The sequence below is a fragment of the Silurus meridionalis genome, chromosome 7 (genome assembly GCF_014805685.1).
Source record: "Silurus meridionalis isolate SWU-2019-XX chromosome 7, ASM1480568v1, whole genome shotgun sequence".
Classification (NCBI taxonomy): domain Eukaryota; kingdom Metazoa; phylum Chordata; class Actinopteri; order Siluriformes; family Siluridae; genus Silurus; species Silurus meridionalis.
The window spans coordinates 9,574,730-9,598,417 of record NC_060890.1 but is presented as its reverse complement, the minus strand read 5'-3'; the positions used below and the strand labels follow the sequence as shown (position 1 = coordinate 9,598,417).

General features: G+C 36.4%; 1 protein-coding gene across 5 annotated transcripts in view; it reads left to right on the top strand.

Annotated features, from left to right (window-relative positions):
- tanc2b (tetratricopeptide repeat, ankyrin repeat and coiled-coil containing 2b) overlaps positions 1-23,688 on the top strand; it is a 193,163-nt gene that overhangs the window by 23,497 nt on the left and 145,978 nt on the right. The gene's annotated exons all lie outside the window — the stretch shown is intronic.

Here is a 23,688-nt window from a genome sequence, read left to right as displayed (position 1 = left end):
GCATTTACGTTGCTTGAATCATAGTTTTCAATGAATCAAATATTTTTATTTTATTTACAGTTTGTGAGTGTGTGTGATCAGAAACAGGTTGTGCATAATTAGTTGATTAGTGATTGTGAACACTGTATTGTGGGAGTTGTGGGAATTTGTGTTTGCAGGCTGTAGGGCTTGCTGGGAAACCGAGTCTGAGAGGCACTGATCTGATATCTGAACTGCACAAAAACAGACTAAAGTCATGGTCACACTATACGTTTGGTTCCATTGATTCCCATTCAGCACATGAGAATGGTAAGGACCTGAAAAACAAGCTCAGTGTGAAGAAATTTTATATGTAGCTGCAGGTTAACTCTGACCTGTGAATTCATATTACATAAAAACAAGACTGATACGACACAGTGTTTCCTCTTCATTAAATAAAAGATACATTTATCAATGCATTCTGTTTATATATCATTGCGTTTTGTTTTAGATAATGTGACGCTGAAAGCACAAAGGTATGTTTGAACATCTGAAGGGTATGTTTAAACGTTTCTCCTGATGGAAATTGAAATGAAAGTTTCTCAGCATGTCATTTTTACAGCTGTAAATGGTGTGATTTCTCTGAATGAAGGGCAGACGCTACATATGCAAGCAAGCACTTTTATATTTTAACCTTAGGCAAGGTTAAAGGCGTTGCTCAAGGGCCCAGCAGTGACACCTTAGTGGTGCTATGATTTAACCTTTTAATGACCTTTTGATCAGAAGTCAAACATCTTAATCACTGATCTACCACTTCCCCTAAATGTTATCTGCTGAGAGCCTAGTTTGTTAATTAATATAATCACAACACTGTTCAACTCTTAAATCTGATTACTTAGAAGGTGTCACTTAATTTGACACAGCTTAGTTTAGTTGTATCAGGTTTATGGTTATCACTTCTACAGTTGCGACTGAATGCTTTACATAATCTAAGCCTAATTTCAAACAACATCAATTATTTAACAAAGAAAAACACAATTCTGATATAAAATATTCAGGACTAAGAATATTGTGCTTTCTATTTTGTTCAGTAATGTGGCAGCTGCATTTTTGACATATTATTTTTGTATTGTATTTTGTTTTGCTCCGTAGCAGTTTATATAAATATAAAGGGACAAAAGTATGATGTGATTTTATTTATATCTAAATTGTAATCATTAACAATTTGCTGTGGTGTGAGGCAAATAAAAACTCTGTGCAGTTTTAGTAAAATGTTCAACTCTGTGGTAAGTCTTTGTCTCACGGGCCACAATGCACCAAAAAGTCACTGATTATTTGCACAGCACACCTCAGAGTACTTTATTATTATTATTATTATTATTATTATTATTATTATTATTATTATTATTATTGGTATTACACAAGTAAACAAAGGCTGTGCTAGTATTAGAGGAAATAAGGCAGGAAAATGACCCAATGCAGTCAACCCTGTTATTGGGTTTGTATGTAAATAGCCCAAAATTTGTAGCAAGCGTAACATAATAATACACTGCTTATAAAGTATGATTTATAGAAATTGTGAAAATAACGGTAGCAGAAGTATTTTAGAACAGGCCAACTGAGCCGAGGAAATGAGTGAGACGAAAACGAATGTGCAATGACAGATTTGGCTCAGCAGGCAGGCAGGCACGAATTGTGGTGGTTGCAAGTATAATAGAGATTTATAATAGCCATTCAAAGCTTCATAAGCTCTGATTTGCAATATGAATGCGGTTAGGGATCAGGATTGCACCATTCAACATCAGTTGTCCTGCTGGTTAAATTTAATCTGATCAAGTCTGGCTGGACTGGAGAGGAAGTGGAGGCATAATTTGTAGTGACAGTGGTGGCTAAGGTACACACTCACTCGCACACACATACACACACACACACACACACACACACACACACACACACACACACACACAAAATAGCTCCTAAGACAGTGTTTGGCTAATGGAGTGGAAGTGTAAGCCCATTAAACCCAGTCTCTTCAGAGAGAGAGAGAGGGAGAGAGAGAGAGACTTAATGACTTGCACTTTTACCACTATTAATACATACTGAGCAAGACCTTGTGTTCTGTCACTCGCATACACACACAGAGCTATGACAGGAAGGCTGGTGACAGTGTGTTGACACTGCAAGAGCCAGTGAAGTGTATGTGTATGTGGGTGTTTGAGAGAGAGAGAGAGAGAGAGAGAGAGAGAGAGAGAGAGAGAGAGAGAAAGAAAGAGTGATGTGGCTTGCATTGCTGACTTAACTTTCAGATTGACAGCAGGTACTGACAACATGTTTAGGATCAGTGCATATACACACCGACTGACTAAACTCTCAGAATGACAGCAGGTACTGACAAAATGTTTCGGATCAGTGCGTATACACACTGGCAACCGAATGTGCATTTACACACACTCTTATACTGTAGGTAGGTGACCTGCCACACAATCATTAGTGTATCATTGATGTGGGAGTCAAGACCACTGGGTAAAATTTCAACACTCTATATATATTCCACCTCATGCTATATCAAATTAAGCTAATCTGCAAACCGTCTTAAATTTGATAAAAAGTAGTTATGTAGTTTGATATAGAATTTCAGTTGTATTAGTCTATATCATAGTCTTAATTTAATCAGTCTGAGAGAGGCAGAAAGTCATCAAGGACCATCTCTAACCAAAAGGTGTCCGAGACCACGATTATCATTTAAACAATACCCTAACCCGACCTCCTGGGGGGGCCGGCACCAGCAAAGTTGTAAATACCGGTGATTACCACCTGCTGATCTCCCCCTCGAGAGTGGTATCACCCAGCATGTCCTACATTTAATTTACATTTAAAAGCTAAATCCTGTCTACACTTCTACAATATAAAATATCTGGCCAGAGTTTGTTCAGGGTTCTTTCTGACTCCGATGAACCCTAAGTGCTTCACGTATTTTGTCACTGCTACGCTGTTATAAACTTCTTCATTATGATCATCATTGTCTTCATCATTTTTTCTTACAATATATTTATATATAATATATTTACACACACCCATATCCTCAAATGATCTGTAACATTTCAGAAAAGAACTCGGTCAGTGCTATAGCTCACAGCAGTCTGAAGTGGCTGTGGAACCACTTGGCATAGGCTAATTTACTTCTGGGGAATAAAAACAGAAGGCACATACAACAAACCTAAAAGGTTTTACCCATCCAATCTATGTCCCTGCATTATCTTTTCATTTTAATTGTTTTCCCTATTTCTTACAACTACTGTGAAATTCCAAACTGAAAAAAAATTTTTTCATGTCATTTACTGCAGTGTTGACTGCATGTGTCTTCTTTTTCTGTGGATTTACAGGACATCTACTGCCTTGTACTCCCATATATTCACAATAAAATTGTTAATCTCAAGATTGATCAAACCATACAGAAGAGCTCTTAGTTCTTCTCAGGCATGAAGGCACATTTGTTGCTGAATCTATTCACATCATAATAGTGCTCATGTTCACTTTCTGTCAAACCAGTTTGTAGCATGATTTGGATCTTTATTTTTTAGTAAATATTGCGTTTATAAACTAGGACAGATAAAGAGACGATGACATCAATGTTTATTTTGAAAAACGAAACCAAGAAATCAAGTCTGTTCTTTTCATTTTTAATTTCAGGAACCAAACATAATGAAAATAATCTCCTTTTATGGTTTCCCTTTTCATGTTTTTTAGCTTCATTCTTCATCTAGGAAAGCAAAGAAAAGGTGTGAAGAACAAAAACAATAGCATGAGATGAGCAAAGTGTTTTCATATTTACGAAATAGAACGTTCTTGCCCTCTGACGCCATGCTTCAAAATGTAATCTGTGATTAGACTAAAATAAAAATTAACAAAAAATTATTGTATTTGAGCATCAAATGCGGGAATGCGCACAGCTAGGCCAGAGGAAGCCAGAGAAGCCAGAAGTAGCCCTAAGGTCCAGGCTATAGAACCTGACAAAGGTCAGCAGGGTGGACCAGGAGAGAAGCTCCAGAGGACCAGGCCTTATAGGTCGCCACACTCCGAGTGGAGTGAGCTCAGACACCAAAAGGTGCGTGAAGACCAAAGGACTCATAGGAGGATGAGATAGCATCCACAATCCACCGGCTGAGGGTCTGCTTGTGATTCAGAAACCTTAAAGGCACATTAGTTAGGGGCTCGAGTTTAGGCTTAGACAGGGCCTCCAGAACAATGGCCAGGTCCCACACAGGCACTCTAAGTTACACCTTGGGAGGAAATGTGTCACTTAAGAGTGCTTGCCCAGCGACTGTACAGCAAGCGTAGCATGATAAGCCGCAATAGCCGACACATAACCATCACTGAACTGAACGGGCAATTAACTTGGTCCAACTGGTGGTGCTCACACCACGCAGTGAACAGGCACCATTTGCAGCATAAACCCTCTTCATGGAGGGAGCTCTGGATTGGAAAATGGTCTCCACTACCTTGGCAGAGAGACCAGAGGCTAAGAGCTGTGCTCCCTCAGGCCACAGCTTCATAACTCCCAGTGGGGGTGCCCTCTGCCTGAGAGAGAAGATCGCTCCTGGGAGGAATCTCCAAAGGAGGTTGCTCGAGAAGGGCTACCAGGTCTGTAAACCATGGTCTGCCTGGCCACCATGGGGCCACCAGGAGGAGACAGACTCAGCATCCCGGCAAACTCTTTCAGGAACTCCTGGGTGCAGTGCAACAGGGGGAAAGGTGTGCTATGGCGTCCAGCCCAAGAGCGGCTGGGTAAGTAACGGGAAAACCAGCGGGGACAGTACAATGTTTCTTGAGTCACAATCACGTCCATTTGTGCTTTGTAAATCTTCCCCAATATCTGCTACACCATGTATCGGTGGAGCTTCCGTTCCCCAGGCCTCGCCCCTTGCCCTTACAGGGTGTCTGCTCTCTGGTTTAAACACCCTGGGATATATGCTTCTCTCACGGAGAGCAGTTTTCCTTGGCCCACAGGAGGATCTGACGTGCCAGCGAGATTGCAGAATCCCCTGATGGTCTCTCTTTTAGGTCTGGGAGAACGTGCTTCAGAGCCAGAAGCACAGCTAGCATCTCCAGACAGTTGATGTGCCACTCATGACCTCTCAACACAGGGCCCTGGGAACCTGTGGTTCTCTCCACACGTCTAAGGTCGGTAGGATTCACTGCGTGACCTTGATTGTGCGAAGTGGGTTGCCCTTCCGGGAGAACCCTTTGTCTCTGAGCCTATTTAGAAACCAGTCCTTGGATCTCATTTGAGACACGACCTGCTTGAGAGTATGCATTTTGAACCTGAGCCTGAGAATTATGAAGTACCAGCATTAGAAAACGGACTCTCTGTCTTGCAGATGGATGACCTCGATGGCCTACTTCCTTAAGACAGTGTGTACTTCTTGTTCTATGACCAGAGAAACTTGCTGGAGATTGCTGTGCACTGAAGCACTATACGTGGCAGGGTTAACAGACCGACCACCTAAGGGGGGCTAAGGAAGGACGGCACCATATGATGATATCCCTTGTTGTGATGTCACCCCGCCGGTGATGTCGCGCCTTTCAGTTGGACAGATTTCACATGCGATTCAGAGCCTGGATATGCAGAGGCATTCCCAAAGCGTTGTTGATGCAGCTCGAGTTCCTGAAAGGGAATCTCAGGTTTACTCCCTCTTACACCTGTTCCATTCAAGTAGTCTGATTCTGTTAAAAGTGGTGGAAAAATTAGTTCAGGACAAAATGTCTAGGCTAATAGATTATTATTTATTGTTTCCTGACCTGGTAAAATAGGATCACTCGACAAGCATGTTTATCCACACTGCACTGTACACATCAAATGAGAAACAATCTGGACATCAGTGTGGAATATTTTGACCAGACAGATTCTTCAGCTTGCATGACTGACAGTTTTATTTTAGAATCCAGGATCATGAGCATGCTGTGATGCTGAAACAGACAAAAACAGAACACTGTAATGCAAAAGTGTTATATAACTCCATTTCCAGTACTTAGTCAACCTACATTTGCACTCAGACTTTGTAGAAGACATTTATCTTTATGTATGATGCAAAAAAAACACCACTGCCCATTTCTAAAATGTTGGCTAAGTGCCATTAAATTTTGCTACATTGGCAAAATGATCAGGAAAGCATTAAAACAATTTTTCTTCCCCAGTAGTAGCATTGAATGATTTGACAGTAGCGGTTGACCAATAGTGGATTTTACAGATGCTATCTAGGATGGACAGTATCCATTTTTAAAATGAATACTAAATAAAAAACAAACAAACATAACAATTCAAGTTAAAATAGTACTGAACTTTATTACAACTATAAAAAAACAGTACTAAATCATGAAAATGTGCTAAATGATATTAATATGAATATATTGATTAATTAATACAATTGCCAGTTGCCATGTTGGTTCCTTTCATCCAAAAAGGAATTTTTAGTTAACAATTTCAAATAAAAAAAAATGTTTAATTCTAGTATTTAGAATTTTAAATATGCATACTAGAATTTTAAGTAAGCATACTAGAAATTTAATTATGAATATTAGAAATGTAAGTATGCACACTAGAATTTAAAGTAAAGGTTTAGGGTTATTGGTTCGGGGTTGTTTTGCTGCAGGGAATTTTGGAGACCTATTTTGGATGAAAGGAACCAACATAGGAACCATTCCATGCTTTGCCACAACCAGAGGTGTAAAGAGTAGCTGAAAATCATACTTGGGGTAAAATATAGATACCTTACTGCTAAACTTTCTACGTTACCAGTTAAATTCACCAAATCAAGTCACCAATTCCAATATGACTTGAGTAAAAGTCTTATTAGGGTATCTGATTTGAAGAGTACTTGAGTATTTGACAAAAATTGAACATATGCTCAAAGATGCGCTAGTCCTCAACACCAAGACATGTTAGTGAAAAGCCCAAAACAGTTGATTTGTTAGGTTTTCTTTCCTAAAATACAAATCAAACTCTACACTGAATAAACAATCAACACAACAGCCTCTTCACCATGCCAGAATGAAACAAAGATCAAACAAGTTGTTAGAAGACAAAGTAATAAAGCAAACTTTCAAAAAGGAATTTTTAATTAACAAATTAAATTAGTTTTTTTTTATTATAGTATTTAGAATTTTAAGTATGCATACTAGAGATTTAAGTATGCATACTAGAATTTTAAGTATGCATACTAGAGATTTAAGTATGCATACTAGAGATTTAAGTATGCATACTAGAAATTTAAGTATGAATACTAGAAAATTAATTATGCACACTATAATTTAAAGTAAAAGTTTAGGGTTAATGATTTGGGGTTGTTTTGCAGCAGGCAATTTTGGAGACCTATTTTGGATGAAAGGAACCAACATGGCAACCATTCCAAAATTCTATTACAGGGGTCACCAACGTGGTGCCCGCGGGCACCAGGTAGCCCACAAGGACCACACGAGTACCCCGCGGGCTTTTTCTAAAAATAGCTGTTTCCTACTTTGTTAAATCATTGTTGATAATTATTATTATAAATCATAACCATGATCAGTGTCTTCACATAGATGAATATCATTAATTATTAATAATAACATATAATAAAAGGTAAATTGAGCAAATTTGTTATTTCAGATTAAACTGAAAACTGTGTGTATTAAACTGGTAGCCCTTCACACTAATCGCTACCCAAGAAGTAGCTCTCAGTTTCAAAAAGGTTGGCGACCCCTCTAGAATACTAGAATGAATACTAGATTTTTACAGATTTAGGAAGCATACTAGAAATTAAAGTATGAATACTAAAAATGTAATTAGGCACACTAGAATTTAAAGTTAAGGTTTAGGGTTAATGGATTGGGGATGTTTTGCAGCAGGGAATTTTGGAGACCTATTTTGGTTGAAAGGAACCAACATGGCAACCATTCCAAAATATAGTTACCTTACTGCTAAACTTTCTCCGTTAAAATGTTAAATTCACCAAATCAAGTCACCAATTCCAATATGACTTGAGTAAAAGTCTTATTAGGGTATCTGATTTGAAGAGTACTTGAGTATTTGACAAAAATTGAACATAAGCTCAAAGATGCGCTAGTCCTCAACACCAAGACATGTTAGTGAAAAGCCCAAAACAGTTGATTTGTTAGGTTTTCTTTCCTAAAATACAAATCAAACTCTACACTGAATAAACAATCAACACAACAGCCTCTTCACCATGCCAGAATGAAACAAAGATCAAACAAGTTGTTAGAAGACAAAGTAATAAAGCAAACTTTCAAAAGGAATTTTTAGTTAACAATTTAAAAAAAATTTTTTTATTCTAGTATTTAGAATTTTAAGTATGCATACTAGAGATTTAAGTATGCATACTAGAGATTTAAGTATGCATACTAGAGATTTAAGTATGCATACTAGAGATTTAAGTATGCATACTAGAAATTTAAGTATGAATACTAGAAAGTTAAGTATGCACACTATAATTTAAAGTAAAAGTTTAGGGTTAATGATTTGGGGTTGTTTTGCAGCAGGCAATTTTGGAGACCTATTTTGGATGAAAGGAACCAACATGGCAACCATTCCAAAATTCTATTACAGGGGTCACCAACGTGGTGCCATGGGCACCAGGTAGCCCACAAGGACCACACGAGTACCCCGCGGGCTTTTTCTAAAAATAGCTGTTTCCTACTTTGTTAAATCATTGTTGATAATTATTATTATAAATCATAACCATGATCAGTGTCTTCACATAGATGAATATCATTAATTATTAATAATAACATATAATAAAAGGTAAATTGAGCAAATTTGTTATTTCAGATTAAACTGAAAACTGTGTGTATTAAACTGGTAGCCCTTCACACTAATCGCTACCCAAGAAGTAGCTCTCAGTTTCAAAAAGGTTGGCGACCCCTCTAGAATACTAGAATGAATACTAGATTTTTACAGATTTAGGAAGCATACTAGAAATTAAAGTATGAATACTAAAAATGTAATTAGGCACACTAGAATTTAAAGTTAAGGTTTAGGGTTAATGGATTGGGGATGTTTTGCAGCAGGGAATTTTGGAGACCTATTTTGGTTGAAAGGAACCAACATGGCAACCATTCCAAAATATAGTTACCTTACTGCTAAACTTTCTCCGTTAAAATGTTAAATTCACCAAATCAAGTCACCAATTCCAATATGACTTGAGTAAAAGTCTTATTAGGGTATCTGATTTGAAGAGTACTTGAGTATTTGACAAAAATTGAACATAAGCTCAAAGATGCGCTAGTCCTCAACACCAAGACATGTTAGTGAAAAGCCCAAAACAGTTGATTTGTTAGGTTTTCTTTCCTAAAATACAAATCAAACTCTACACTGAATAAACAATCAACACAACAGCCTCTTCACCATGCCAGAATGAAACAAAGATCAAACAAGTTGTTAGAAGACAAAGTAATAAAGCAAACTTTCAAAAAGGAATTTTTAATTAACAAATTCAATTTAAAAAATGTTTAATTCTAGTATTTAGAATTTTAAGTATGCATACTAGAATTGTAAGTATGCATACTAGAGATTTAAGTATGCATACTAGAATTTTAAGTATGCATACTGGAGATTTAAGTATGCATACTAGAAATTTAAGTATGAATACTAGAAAGTTAAGTATGCACACTATAATTTAAAGTAAAAGTTTAGGGTTAATGATTTGGGGTTGTTTTGCAGCAGGCAATTTTGGAGACCTATTTTGGATGAAAGGAACCAACATGGCAACCATTCCAAAATATAGATACCTTACTGCTAAACTTTCTCTGTTAAAATGTTAAATTCACCAAATCAAGTCACCAATTCCAATATGACTTGAGTAAAAGTCTTATTAGGGTATCTGATGGGAAGAGTACTTGAGTATTTGACTCCTATTGAACATAGGCTCAAAGATGCACTAGTCCTTAACACCAAGACATTTTAGTGAAAAGCCCAAAACAGTTGATTTTTGAGGTTTTCTTTCCTTAAATACAAATCAAACTCAACACTGAATAAACAATCAACACAACAGCCTCTTTACCATGCCAGAATGAAACAAAGATCAAACTAATTGTTAGAAGACAAAGTAATAAAGCAAACTTTCAAAAAGGAATTTTTAATTAACAAATTAATTCAAAATTTTTTTAATTCTAGTACAGGGGTCACCAACGCATTAAAACAATTTTTCTTCCCCAGTAGTAGCATTGAATGATTTGACAGTAGCGGTTGACCAATAGTGGATTTTACAGATGCTATCTAGGATGGACAGTATCCATTTTTAAAATGAATACTAAATAAAAAACAAACAAACATAACAATTCAAGTTAAAATAGTACTGAACTTTATTACAACTATAAAAAAACAGTACTAAATCATGAAAATGTGCTAAATGATATTAATATGAATATATTGATTAATTAATACAATTATAATCCATGCACCATGCACTCTCTGTGCAGCACGCAGTCTCACTTGTAGAAACAAACAGCATGTGGTGTTAGTAATTTGCCTCTAGAGGTTGCTCCTGTAATGACAGTGGACTGATCGGTATGTTTTTTTTTTACAATAACCGATATTCCAGAAAACAACTATTGGTGGTTTTGGGTTTGGGGATGTTTTGCAGCAGGGAATTTTAGAGACTTATTTTGGATGGAAGGAACCAACATGGCTACCATTCCATGCTTCAACACCATGGAATTCTGGATTGTTGCTAATTGGTACCCACTTCACCACAATCAGAGCTGTAAAGAGTAGCTGAAAATCATACTTGGGATAAAATATAGACACCTTACTGTTAAACTTTCTCCATTACAAGTTAAATTCACCAAATCGAAACACCAATTTCAATATGACTTGAGTAAAATTCTTATTAGGGTATCTGATTTGAAGAGAACTTGAGTATTTGACTCATATTGAACATAGGCTCAAAGATGCGCTAGTCCTCAACACCAAGACATGTTAGCGAAAAGCCCAAAACAGTTGATTTGTGAGGTTTTTTATCCTAAAATACAAATCAAAATGTAAAACTCAACACTGAATAAACCATCTACACAACAGCCTCTTCAACATGCCAGAATGAAACAAAAATAAAACAAGTCATTAAAAAAAAGACAAAGTGATAAAGCTATCTATCAAAAAGGAATTTTTAATTAACAAATTTTACCCCAAGTATGATTTTCAGCTACTCTTTACACCTCTGGTAGTGTTGAAGCATGGAATGGTTGCCATGTTGGTTCCTTTCATCCAAAAAGGAATTTTTAGTTAACAATTTAAAAAAAAAAATTTTTTTTTATTCTAGTATTTACAATTTTAAATATGCATACTAGAATTTTAAGTATGCATACTAGAGATTTAAGTAAGAATACTAGAATTTTAAGTATGCATACTACAGATTTAAGTAAGCATACTAGAAATTTAATTATGAATATTAGAAATGTAAGTATGCACACTAGAATTTAAAGTAAAGGTTTAGGGTTATTGGTTCGGGGTTGTTTTGCTGCAGGGAATTTTGGAGACCTATTTTGGATGAAAGGAACCAACATAGCAACCATTCCATGCTTTGCCACAACCAGAGGTGTAAAGAGTAGCTGAAAATCATACTTGGGGTAAAATATAGATACCTTACTGCTAAACTTTCTACGTTACCAGTTAAATTCACCAAATCAAGTCACCAATTCCAATATGACTTGAGTAAAAGTCTTATTAGGGTATCTGATTTGAAGAGTACTTGAGTATTTGACAAAAATTGAACATATGCTCAAAGATGCGCTAGTCCTCAACACCAAGACATGTTAGTGAAAAGCCCAAAACAGTTGATTTGTTAGGTTTTCTTTCCTAAAATACAAATCAAACTCTACACTGAATAAACAATCAACACAACAGCCTCTTCACCATGCCAGAATGAAACAAAGATCAAACAAGTTGTTAGAAGACAAAGTAATAAAGCAAACTTTCAAAAAGGAATTTTTAATTAACAAATTAAATTAGTTTTTTTTTATTATAGTATTTAGAATTTTAAGTATGCATACTAGAGATTTAAGTATGCATACTAGAATTTTAAGTATGAATACTAGAAAAGTTTAGGGTTAATGATTTGGGGTTGTTTCGCAGCAGGCAATTTTGGAGACCTATTTTGGATGAAAGGAACCAACATGGCAACCATTCCAAAATGTAGTTACCTTACTGCTAAACTTTCTCTGTTAAAATGTTAAATTCACCTAATCAAGTCACCAATTCCAATATGACTTGAGTAAAAGTCTTATTAGGGTATCTGATGGGAAGAGTACTTGAGTATTTGACTCCTATTGAACATAGGCTCAAAGATGCACTAGTCCTTAACACCAAGACATGTTAGTGAAAAGCCCAAAACAGTTGATTTGTTAGGTTTTCTTTCCTTAAATACAAATCAAACTCAACACTGAATAAACAATCAACACAACAGCCTCTTTACCATGCCAGAATGAAACAAAGATCAAACAAGTTGTTAGAAGACAAAGTAATAAAGCAAACTTTCAAAAAGGAATTTTTAATTAACAAATTAATTAAAAAATGTTTTAATTCTAGTACAGGGGTCACCAACGTGGTGCCCGCGGGCACCAGGTAGCCCGCAAGGACCACACGAGTACCCCGCGGGCTTTTTCTAAAAATAGCTGTTTCCTACTTTGTTAAATCATTGTTGATAATTATTATTATAAATCATAACCATGATCAGTGTCTTCACATAGATGAATATCATTAATTATTAATAATAACATATAATAAAAGGTAAATTGAGCAAATTTGTTATTTCAGATTAAACTGAAAACTGTGTGTATTAAACTGGTAGCCCTTCACACTAATCGCTACCCAAGAAGTAGCTCTCAGTTTCAAAAAGGTTGGCGACCCCTCTAGAATACTAGAATGAATACTAGATTTTTACAGATTTAGGAAGCATACTAGAAATTTAAGTATGAATACTAAAAATGTAATTAGGCACACTAGAATTTAAAGTAAAGGTTTAGGGTTAATGGATTGGGGATGTTTTGCAGCAGGGAATTTTGGAGACCTATTTTGGATGAAAGGAACCAACATGGCAACCATTCCATGCTTCATCACAACCAGAAGTGTAAAGAGTAGCTGAAAATCATACTTGGGGTAAAATATAGATACCTTACTGTTAAACTTTCTCCATTACAAGTTAAATTCACCCAATCAAGTCACCAATTCCAATATGACTTGAGTAAAAGTTTTATCTGATTTGAATAGTACTTAAGTATTTGACTTATATTGAACATAGGCTCAAGATGCGCTAGTCCTCAACACCAAGACATGTTAGTGAAAAACCTAAAACAGTTGATTTGTGTGGTTTTCTTTCCTAAAATAAAAAATCGAACTCAACACTGAATAAACAATTAACACAACAGTCTCTTCATTATGTCAGACTGAAACTAAGATCAAACAAGTTGTTAGAAGACAGTCATAAAGCAAACTTTTAAAAAAGTAATTTTTAATTAAGAAATTCAATTAAAAATTATTTTAATTCTAGTATTTAGAATTTCAAGTATGCATACTAGAGATTTAAGTATGCATACTAGAATTTTAAGTATGCATACTAGAAATTTAAAGTATGCACACTAGAATTTAAAGTAAAGGTTTAAGGTTAATGGTTCGGCTTATTTTGGATGAAAGGAACCAACATGGCAATCTTTCCATGCTTTAACACCATGTAATTCTGTCTGGACTGCTGCTAATTGGAACCAACTTTACCACAAACACCAGAAGTGTAAAGAGTAGGTGAAATCATACTTGAGTAAAAATATAGATACCTTACTGTTAAATTGCCAATTAATTTGCAAAACTGATTAATTGGGCGACCTCTATTTGATAATTTTGTTATTTAACCTGAGTGAGAACACGAGTACCGTCATATAACACAATTTGTCACAAGCAAGCAAAGTTATAAACAGCAGAATGCAGCTTCATAGTCACTTATGCTTTCTTTTTAGTTGGTTAAGGAAACATGGTTTGCCTGTTTAGGTTCCAAAAAACACCTCCAAAACAGTATTAATATCCACATAATTTATAGTGGGCAGGACATGTGAGTGTAACAAAACCACTGCTAGAAACAACAAATGCATTTAAAAACAGCACTCTCAATGAGGAAACGAGTAAGCACTTTAAATATGTTTTTGATGTTGTGACATTCTACCTGTCTGAGGAAATAATAGACATCAAACAGTCAAAAACTGGCTCTTGTGTGCCCCAACAGAAGATTGTTCATCCTGTCATCAGGAGTTTGCATGCTGTGGACAGATATTGCTTCCTTTTCAGGGCTGTATTGCTGCCCCATGATGCAGCTTGGGCAGTAGTCTGAAAAAACATGCATTTGACAGGCTTGAAAAGAATACATTTTGACCTTCCCAGTTGGTGGCATTTGTATGAGAGGGGACACATAACTTGTGGCTGGGAAATGGCCAAGAATAAACTAGAGAGAAAATATTGGGAGAGAGTTATCCTCGTTCTCAGTTGCAAATACACGGGTGATCAGTGAGGTTAATGTTAGGACTCTGTACAGGCCTGAAATCATCCACCTTCCATTCTACCATTCTTCCTCATTATCTTTAGCAAACCAAGCATGCTTTGTGCACAGGAGCATTGTCATGCTGGAAGAGGTTTGAACCAGTTAGTTTCACTGAAGAAAATGCAATGACAGCAAATAATTCTAGATAGTTGTTTGTCCTTAAACCTTTGTGGCAACAGTTTGGGGAAGCTCCACATATGGGTGTGATGTTCAGCTGTGTACAAACATTTGGCCATATGGTACATTTTTTGCAATGCACACTCTAATACATGAAGGTGTCTCTTTTATGTTGATTTTATGTCACTGTTACATTTTTTTTAGTACAGAAATTAGTTTATTTGCTCTGTTATGGAAATAAAAAAGTCATAATTATAATCTGGTGTAAAGAAACCCTAAAATTCTGTATTTTTCTAAACATAAACAATAGTCTGTATTAATGTACTTAACCAGCCACAAAGCATGACACATTTATGAATTCAATTATATTATTTTAGGAATGAGTTTTCCTGAATACTTAAACATGGGCCATGACAAGGCCACTGAAGCTTTTACTTTCCCAGTACAGCAGTTAATGGAGTTATAGTTGCCTGCAATTTTGTTAATATATGTGCGAAAAGTCATGATTACAGTAGAACATCTATTGAAAACATAAATAATAACTTTAGGTCAACGTTACAAAGCACTTAAGTGGAATTCCTTGGCAACACGTGTGTGAAGCTCTTGAGTGTAATTAAGTTTGTACAAATAAAATAAAAAAAAGGCCATAGTTAGGGTCATGTAAAGAGTCAGGTTCGGATACAAGTGCAGATAGAAACAAAACAAGAAACAAGCACTGCAATAATGGACAACAATGACTAAGAATGACAATCATGGAGGATCAGTGTATGAAATTATGTAATATGGTGCAGTGGCTTGTGGGAAATGTGGTTTAGTATCTCTTACTGCATTATCCTCGCAGGCAACATCAAATGTATACATGCATTTGTCTCTGTAAAGCTGTTTTGTGTGTCCAATGTTAAACTAATGGAATGAAGTGTTGCATATATATACATACATACATACATAAAAAAAAAAAAAAAATATATATATATATATATATATATATATATATATATATATATATATATATATATATATACAGTATATATATATTTTTTGCTTTTATATATATTGTCTTTTGTGTATATATATATATATATATATGCAACTACTTGCCATGAAATCTATACTATGTTTTAAACCTGGGGTTCTCAGTTCCTTTGGTCCTGGCCTCCAAGTTTGTTATAGAAAGCTTGTTGGGATTAACCATAAAATATATTACATTTACAAGCCTCTGCCTACCACGTGGTAACTTCTCTTTTGCACTTTCATTTAGTGTTAGAATTATAGTCAGGGGCTATGTTTCCCACAAGCCACCTCAATATACCATGTTATGTGTTTTTTGTGCACTATGTTTGAATATGATTCTGAAAAAGACACTTCTATATGTTTTGCTTTAGGTGAAAGTAAAACAGAATATGTGTTTAGAATCATTGTCACAAAGCTACAACCTAATGAATCAAAATAGATTTTAGATAGAGATTTTACAAAGCATTGAAAGATATGGATCAGTAACCGTGTCTGCGCTATCACTATAGTGCACCGACTCCTGTCAACATGCAGCTTTACACTGAGACCAACAACCACAAATTTGCACCTATAGTTCAATGAATGTTTCAGATTTTTTTCACCATGTTATACAATTGTATTTACTGGGACATCTTGTACCTGACTGTCTACATGCTTTCCTGCAGGAAACAAATTGCTTGTTGTTGCAAAACAGCCTATAAGACTATTTGTACAGGATAACAATGTCCAGGCTGATAGATTATTATTCATCGTCTCTTGGGCTGGTAAGCAGTTTCACTAGACAAGCACCATTTCTCCCTCACTGCACCACACACATCACTCGAGAAACAATCTGGACATCGGTGGAGAATATTCTGACAGAAAGATTAATCGGCTTGCATGACTAACAGTTGCTTTTAAAAGCCAGGATCATGAGCATGCTTTGATGCTAGAACAGACAACAAGGGAAACAAAACACTGTAGTGCAAAAGTGTTATAAAAACCTCTGCTTTCAGTAGAACACTCAGTCAACCTACATTTAAACTCAGGCCATACTGAAAACATTTATTTTTATGTCGGATGCAGAGAGAGAACACCAACAGCCCTTATTTAAGTGCCATTTAATTATGCTATCAGGGACATTATCAGGAGAGCATTAAAACTATATTCTGAGTGGCAAAACAGATAATTGTAAAACCTGCTGTTTAAAGTTGACGGCTGAGAGTCCAAAACAGCAAAATTTTCATGGTCTTTGAGTGGAAATAATGACATATGATTGGCTAGTGTCAATCACAGCAACACTAGAATAACACTTTACGTCTGGGGTGCTGCTAATGCTGCCCCATGATGCAACATTGGCAACAGTTTAAATGATGCATTTGGCTGGCGTCTGGTGTCTCGGAGGAAGTCATGATAGCCTTCAGCTCCCCAGCTGGTAGCAGTTGTTTGATATTGGAGACCTGACTGACTGGTGGGTGGGTGGTAATTAGCCAAGAATAAATAATAGTGAAAATGATGAAAGGGACATACCTTTGATCTTAGTCACAATTCCTTTAAAAGAACGGCAATAAAAATAATCAAAAACATTAATCACTTTAGAATGTTTAAACGTACCATATTTGGACAGATGTTCATGAAAACTTGACCATTACTCTAAAATATACGTTTTGAACTTCCGATTCCAAAGTCGGACGCATTTGTTTTGTGGTAGAACAATGCAAATGTATGTAATTCTATATACAGTACACAGTGGCACCAGGTTGCAGTAGGAGCACTGTGGAAAAAACACTTGCTTTTGATGAAAGGTAGCATTTTTACATCATTGGTGTACAAGTGATACAAGATGCCAAATAGCATGAGTTACACGATACGAACAAAAGTATTGGGACACCGGATTTTCCAGCGATATGTGGTTCATCCTCAAACCACTCAAAGTGGATGCGCACATTTGTTTAGGATATATTTGGAGTGAGTAGAATACATTTTTATTGTATTTTTTTATTAGATGTTTGAAACCATTGATAGAAATGCACCAACACCATGTCTGAGCTCTCATTGTATATACCTTACAGAATCCTGTAAAGATGCAGATTCATTCTGAAACAAAAAAACCTCAAAACTCTATAAAAAAAATATCTTGCACCATTTTATATAGATTTAAGGACTGAAATGTGTTGATGTATTTGACAGTCTACTTGCTTTTCTTTTTTTTCAAAGTTCTTATCTGTAAAGCATCCCATAAGATTACTTTTCACAACTCGAAATGTTGGATTTGGTGCCAGATGCTGAGTGATTATTCGACTATATTATGAAATGACCTTTTATGTAATGTGCATTGGAGTTTTTGTTGGTATTCTGATACATTTTTCCGTCAACTTTTTCTTACTTTACACACTATTTGCCTTCTTCTAACCAAGAAAGATCACTGAGATTCACTTGGAACCTTCTTTTCACTAGTCCTGCAGTGACATATGCAATAAATGTTGCTGTAATACAGTCATCTATCGTCTTTCACTACATAAGCAGCCCGGGTTAGGAGATGAGAGGTGGGTATACCCCTCACCTCTGTCTTGTCTACTTTAGTGACTACACTATACTACAGAATTTATTGGAGTTAGTTACTTCAGTGTTTGCTCTGTCTATGGACATGCACTGTGTAGTATTTTCCTCTCTGCTTAGTATGCAGCGCTTACCTTTTATCCCCCCTGACAGGTAGGTTTCTCCCTTGGGGTTGCCTCATCCGAGCATTTCACTTCTCATGTTTTCTAGCTAAAAAGTGGGCCTGTACCTGCCATGCACTCCTCACCGATCAGTCTGTTATGTTTGCTCAAGTACTAAGACAGAGCAGCCATGCTGCAAGACTCATGCTCATGTATCGAGTGTCAGAACACTTGAAAGCTAAAGAAAGGCAACAACTATTTGCTCTCAGCACTGACCATCATAAGTATACAATGTGTGACTCAAATATCCCCTGTGGTGCAGTCATGCCAATGCCAATACTGTGAGTTTAGCTAGCTGCCAGTGTTAACCCTGAAAATTTGACTTAAACCCCACAGCCTAAACAGCCTGCTGGCCAAAAACACCCACATCCAGGCCAACGATGACTGTGAAACAGTACAAACCCGGAAAGCAGTTTCTAATGACCTAGCAGCAAAGATGATTCAACTGAAGTCAGAGGTTCATAATCCTCCACAGAGCTTTACTTATAATGCAGTGTCCCAAAGGAGCACAAGGATGCTGTGTGTACAGGTTAATAATGAGCTAGTAATTGAATTGAATTGCGATGTTTAACTACATCCTTAACATTGTCATAAAATGGGTCTGTATTTGTACACAAGGTGCTGCAAAATGGCAGAAGCCCAAAGCAAGATAGTATGGTGAATCAGCAAATATGGATAATAATGTTAATAATGTTGGGATTTTTCTTATCAGTATGAAAACACATTTAAATTTCAATTTAGTTAAAATGTAATTTCACCTCAAGAGAGTCCTGTTTGGAAAAAGCTAATGATTTGATGTACTGTTTCTATTCAACATTTGGAGAAAAGCATTTGGATAGGAACTGGTGCTCTATATTTGTTATCAAAGCCTTAAACTAAGTATTCTAAGATACATTGTTTAGTTATGTTAAATCACAATCAAAATATTCAGCATGTTATTGGCTTTTCTTGTTCTTGCTTAAACGCTTAGTTACAGGCTTACTGTACTTACAGGTTTATCTCAATAAATTAAAATGTCATGAAAAAGTTAATTTATTTCAGTAATTGAACTTAAATTGTGAAACTCATGTATTAAATACATTTAATGCACATGGACTGAAGTAGTTTAAGTCTTTAGTTCTTTTAATTGTGATGATTTTGGCTCCCATTTAACAAAAACACACCAATTCACTATCTCAACAAATTAGAATACTTCATAAGAACAATAAAAAAAACACATTTTAATGAATTGTTGGCCTTCTGGAAAGTATGTTAATTTACTGTACATGTACTCAATACTCGGTAGGGGCTCCTATTGCTTTAATTACTGCCTCAATTCAGCATGGCATGGAGGTGATCAGTCTGTGGCACTGCTGAGGTGGTTTTCGAAGCCCAGGTATCTTTGACAGTGGCCTTCAGCTCATCTGCATTTTTTTGGTCTCTAGTTTCTCAATTCTTTTTTGACAATAGATTCTCTATACTTTTTCCTTTTTGAATTATAAATTTGTATAAATGTTTCCTATACATTTATAATACATATATAATAAATTCTGTCAAACAAGTTTTAATGAAATTATTAATCTGAAAATAAGAAGCTACTCTATGGGATATGAGGGATATGTTTTGTCTGAAATCCCACAATGTGTTTGCTATAACATGCGAAAACAGTCATGTCAGCCAACACTGTCCATCAACCTCTCCAGCATCTGCTAAGTGCTCAAGGATTCAATTGCTATAATGATTCCATTATATACACCTCTTATTATACAAAACAAAAGTACAGCACTTCTACGTCAAGATAGAGAGTCAAAGTAATTGAAATGAAGGTGAAATTCAGAAGTATCAGAGTAGGAGTTTAATTGGTAATAAATGCTGCATCTGCAACATTGTCTATACCAGGACTCGACTACTCTTCCAGGAATCTGACAGCTTGCACTAAGCCTACTTGCACCCTGATAATTATCCATCAGCCTGTCCCACATTGCTGAATACAGGATAGCTGATATGTTATAGAAGCTGCCCACAGTCTTTATATTGCATAACAGCGTCTATAGTGTGAACTCAGAGAGAGGAAGATAAAAGGAATTTGGGGTACTGGATGATAAGAGGTACAATTTATAAATAGGAAGGGTTGAAGTGTGACATTGTACAAAATATGGCCAGGTTCTTAAAACCATCTAAAGTGGTTTCTGTTACAAATTTCTTGTTAAGAATAGTCCTGCTTTTTAATTTGAGAATCTTTGATAACGTCCTTCTTTGGCTCGGATATGCCACAGTAATTTGTTGTAAAAGCTGAGGTAGATATGATTCATTAGTGATTTAATATTGGTTTTGAACATGTATGAATACACAAAACTAGGCAAGGATAAGGATCTGAGTGACTAAGACAAGGACCAAAATGTGATGACTAGACAATCTGCTCCAATCCCATAGAAGTATACTCCCATACTGGAGCATAAATTGATGAAAACGGTCATGCTGAAGTATCAGAACTGAACCAGCAATGGTAGAAGGTGGCCTGGACCGATGGATTATGTTTTTTTTTTGTTTTTTTTTACATAATGTTCATAGCTCAGTGTATGTGTGTGTCAAATACCTGGGGTAGAGATCAGACCAAGATATACAGTTGGAAGAAGGCAAGCATTATGCAGTGTTTGTCTGGGAACCCAGGGTTCTGGCATTCATTAGGATGCTAATTTGACCCATACAACTACTTAAATATTGTTGCAGGCCTAGTAGATCCCTCAATGTCAACCATATTCTCTAATGGCAGTGTCGTGTTTTCAGCGGGGTAACACCAGCTATACTGCAGAAAACTGATTAGGAATGGTATAAGGGAAATGAAAAGAGTTCAAAATGTTGATGTGGGCTCCAAATTCCCAGATAAACCATCTGTGGAATGTCTTGGACAAACAAGTTTGGTCCAGGACTTAAAATTATCTGCTGCTACTGTAATGTCTTGATGCTAGATATAACAGAACAGACTGATTAGGTATATACACTTAAAGGTATATAAACTGTTCTAGTTGTACAGTATCATTTGGCTGATTATTGTTAGCATATTGAGTTTGTCTAGTATATCTGTCATATTTTATTTAATATTATTTACCTTTAAGATATTTATTACAGAAGCCTCCTTCGCTAAGCTTTTGCTAATTCCTTTACTTTTGATGTCTAGTTTTAACTTCTTGTATCTGTCTTTAGTTCCTAGTCCTTGTTTCTAGTCATGTATTTTTATTTAATAATGATTTCAACCCAAGCTTGTCTGTTTTTCTATTCAGACTTGCTTAAGTTCTGTCAGATTTAGTGATCAGTAATTTTCAGGTCCTGCTACAGATACTCAGTTGAATGAATGGAGGTCTGGGGGCTTTATATGTCCAATCAACCTTTTCTGCAGTTTTAAGTATTCTAGAATTGCCATATAATATATATATCTCCTCCCCCATCTTGCCCTCTTCTTTTACTGGTTTCCCAGTCCCTGCTGATAAAAAGCATCCACATAACATGATGCTTCCTATGCCATGCCTCACTGTGGGTCTGGTGTTCTCAGGGTGATGAGCATTGTACTGTTTCAGCCAAATGTCACATTTTGTGCCAAGGCTGAACTGTTTTGCTTTCATCAGACCAAAAAACCTTAATCAAATCTTTGACTGAATCTCCAACATGCCTTTTGACAAAACCCCTAAATGGGATTTCACATGGTGTTATTTAAAATAATGGCTTTTTATTTTACTTTTCTCAAGCCAGAAAGTTCAGTGTCTATGCTATATTTGTTCTGTGAATAGCTTCTTTTCTTTGCTCGCCAGGACGTTTAGAATACCCTGAATCCTCTGACTAATGCCTACCAGTCACCAATCTTTAGTAGATTGCCTAGTCACGGCTGTGCCATGTTCTTTAACTTTTTAATAAAAAGCATAATTGCACTTCACACTTTCTTTCAAGTTTGAAATGATCCTGTAAGTTTATATGTCTCCTTTAATACACTCTGCCATCCAGGAACAGGTGTATTTATAATGAGATCTGGCTAATTATGCCATTTCCGATAGCAATAGTCTGGACCAGAACTATTTTATCGGTTTCAGAGTAATGCTTAATACTTCAAGTAGAATAATAACTTCACAATATTCTCACTGTATAAATGGTAAAGTACATGCTGCTGGTGTAGATCAGTGGCAACTATTTAGTGAAAAATGGACGGTTGCTTTTGCAGTCATTAAGGCCGTTGCTTCCTGATTCCTTCACCATATTGATCTTAAGTTAAGTTAAGAGGCTTTTATTGTAATTTCAACCATATAAAGATGTACACAGTGAAATGAGACATTTCTGGTGCTACATTAAACAACATAGAGCTACATAACAGAACACAGAGCTAAGGACTAAAGTAAGTTGTCCTCACCAAATAAAGTGCATCATGTGCAACCTGGTGCAAACAGTGCAAGACAAAAGGCAGTGCACCAGAAAATACAAGACAGATGGGGGACACATACACAAAACACATAATAGCTCAAAACCAGTAAACCTACTGTATAATTATACAGTACAATGTGCAAAACAGAACTATAAACAAGTGTATTTGTTAACACAAACAGCAAGAGCAGCAACCGAGAGGCGCAAAACAGCATGTAAACAGGACAATATGATTATAATATAATATGGGTGGTGCTGTAGACATGTGTATGATTTGAAATGAGTATTGAGTGTGTGAGTTCAGGTTGTACTGTAACACACAGCTGAGTGTGTGTGTGTGTGTGTGTGTGTGTGTGTGTGTGTGTGTGTGTGTGTGTGTGTGAGTTTGGTTCAGTTCTGTGTGTTGAGGAGGCTGATCGCTTGAGGCAAAAACTGTTGCACAGTCTGGATCTGAATGCTTTGGAACCTCGTTCCTGATGGTAGAGTGAAGAGTGTATGTGAGGGGTGTGTGATGTTGTGATGGAGGGGAGAGAAACTTCAATGAACTTCTCATCTGTCCTTACTATCCCCTGTGAGGACTTGCGATTCGAGAAGGTGCAGTTCCTAAACCAGGCAGAGATGCAGCTGCTCAGGATGCTCTCAATGCTCCCATGGTTAGTACAAGGGGAGGGAGATGGGCTTTCCTTAGCCTTCTCAGTAGAGGCACTGCTGGGCTTTCTTGCTGATGGAGCTGGTGTTGAGTGACCAGGTAAAGTTCTCTGCCAAGTGAACACCAAGGAATTTGGTGCTCTTGATGATCTCCACAGAGGATCTATCAATGTTCAGTGGAGAATGGCTGCTTTGTGCTCTCCTAAAGTCAACAACTATCTCTTTGGTTTTGTCAACGTTCAGAGGTTGTTGGCTCTACACCAGGCTGTTAGCTGTTGCACCTCCTCTCTGTATGC